Raw genomic sequence first — 2,478 nt, 5'->3', positions numbered from 1 at the left:
TACAATCAGTGACCATACTTTATCTCTTCTCATGAGCAATTGACCAAGAAATTGGCTATTGATCAAGATTTGAGAGATTGAATTGCAAGAAATTGTAATTCAATCACTTAAGATTGCCAAGGAGATCAATGAGTGCATTGATTGAGGAAGAGATAAAAATGAACTTGATCCGGAGAGTTGCAACATCTCCTAAGCCCAATGAACTCCCCATCTCTGATCTTACCCATTCTCTTTAATTTCTGCCATTTACTTTTATGAGCAAATCCCCCATTCCCAGTTACAATTCTGCAATTTATCTTCAGTCATTTACTTCCAGTCCTTTAATTCTAGCATTTACTTTTCTGTTATTTACATTCTCGCCATTTTATTTTCTGCAACTCTCAACCCAAATTCTGGATTCGCTCAACTAGAACATTCTTCTAATTAAAGTTGCTTGATCAATCAATCCCTGTAGGATTCGACCTCACTCTATTGTGAGTTTTTACTTGACAACATATTCGGTACACTTGCCAAAAGGAGATTTGTTGAGAGCCAAGTTTTCCGCGCATCAAGTTTATGGCGCCGTTGCCGGGGATTGATTGTGCATCAACAATGATTAAATTAGAAGATCACTAGATTGAGCATTTTTATTTTTGTGAATTTCATTTTCTGTTTGAGTGATTTACTTTTTGTTTTCGTTAAACTTCTTCCCTTCCCCCTCTACTCTTTTGTTTTACTTTGTTATTTTCAATTCTGTTTGCTAACCCACTAACTGTTTGATATATTGCATCACCCACAACTAACAGTAATTCTGACACAAACACTTTCTGCACCTATCTTTTCTTGCTTGCACTTGATGGTTGTATGACAGGGAGAAGAAGCGGGGCTTCAACTTCCTTCGATTCTGAACCTGAGAGGACCTTCCTTAGATTAAGGAGGGAGGCAAGAGGAAAGAAAGTGGTTGGTGCTGAGGAAGAAGAGGAATTCTTTGAAACAAACATGGAAGACAACATGGAAAACCATCATAAAGAAGAGGATCACAACCATGGGGGAAGAGGTAGAGCAAACCATGCTGGGGAGGATAGAAGAGTTTTGGGCTCTTACATCAATCCAAACCCAGACAATTGTGGAAGTAGCATCCAAAAGCCAACAATCCATGCCAACAACTTTGAACTTAAACCACAGCTCATCACCCTTGTTCAGAACAACTGCTCGTTTGGAGGAGGTGTTCAAGAAGACCCCAATCAACATTTGACTACCTTCCTGAGAATATGTGACACAGTGAAGTCTAATTGTGTTCACCCTGACGCCTATAGACTGCTCCTATTTCCATTCTCACTTAGGGACAAAGCAGCCAAGTGGCTGGAATCCTTCCCAAGGGAAAGCTTGACAACTTGGAAAGACGTGGTGAACAAATTTTTAGCAAGATTTTACCCTCCTCAACGAATCAATAGGCTGAGAGCTGAGGTCCAAACTTTCAGGCAACAAGATGGTGAGACTCTATATGAAGCATGGGAGAGGTTCAAGGACTTAACAAGGAGGTGTCCACCTGACATGTTCAACGAATGGGTGCAGCTGCACATTTTCTATGAAGGACTCTCTTATGAGTCAAAGAAGGCCGTAGACCATTCATCCGGAGGATCATTGAACAAGAAGAAGACTATTGAGGAAGCCATAGATGTTATTGAAACAGTAGCAGAGAACGACTACTTCTATGCTTCCGAAAGAGGGAACACAAGAGGAGTAATGGAGCTAAACAATGTAGATGTTCTGTTGGCCCAAAACAAGCTCATTACCCAGCAGCTGGCTGACCTCACCAAGAAGATGGAGATGAACCAAGTAGCAACAATCTCCACTTCATCAACAACCCAAGAAGGAGTGAATGAAGAAGCAGAGGGGAGTCAGGAGCAAGCCAACTACATTGGGAATTCACCAAGGAAAAACTATGATCCATACTCCAAGACCTACAACCCTGGATGGAGAAACCACCCAAACTTTGGATGGGGAAGTGAGCAAGACCAAAACCAAGACCAGAGACGTTACAACTCCAACAACAATGCACCTCACCAGCAATTCACACAGAGGACATCTCAACACCCCTACAACAACACTTCTCCACACACCTATCAAAACCAAAATAGCACATCTGCTCCGAATCACTCATCAATTAATGACAAGCTCTCTAAGATTGAAGCCCTACTTGAAGGAATATGCCAAGAGATTCAAGAAAATAAGGTGTTCAAAGAGGAGGTGCGAGCCAATATTAAGAACCAGGGAGAGACCATCAGGAAGCTGGAATTTCAGGTGGGATATTTAGCTGAGAAGATTCCCAAACCTACCGATAGCTTCCCAAGTGACACGGAGAAAAACCCCAAAGGAGAAGCAAAGAAAGTAAGATGGGAAGATTTCAAAATGGTCACTGCGAGTGATCAAGAGACTGAAGACAAGCAAGGCAAACTTTGCAAACAACCTGAAGACAACTCAACAAAGGAGGAGGAT

At 41.7% G+C, this 2,478-nt stretch overlaps 1 non-coding gene across 1 annotated transcript; it reads right to left on the bottom strand.

Moving 5' to 3' along the window:
- Positions 1-1,431: 1,431 nt before the first annotated feature.
- On the bottom strand, positions 1,432-1,535 carry LOC148545534 (small nucleolar RNA R71). The gene has a single exon (XR_015901885.1). It is a non-coding gene; the product is annotated as a small nucleolar RNA R71 (small nucleolar RNA).
- Between the last annotated feature and the right edge of the window lie 943 nt (positions 1,536-2,478).

The sequence above is a fragment of the Arachis ipaensis genome, chromosome B9, assembly GCF_059453495.1.
Source record: "Arachis ipaensis isolate K30076 ecotype BB chromosome B9, ASM5945349v1, whole genome shotgun sequence".
Lineage (NCBI taxonomy): Eukaryota > Viridiplantae > Streptophyta > Magnoliopsida > Fabales > Fabaceae > Arachis > Arachis ipaensis.
The sequence above is the reverse complement of the archived record's forward strand: the minus strand, read 5'-3'. Positions and strand labels throughout refer to the sequence as shown.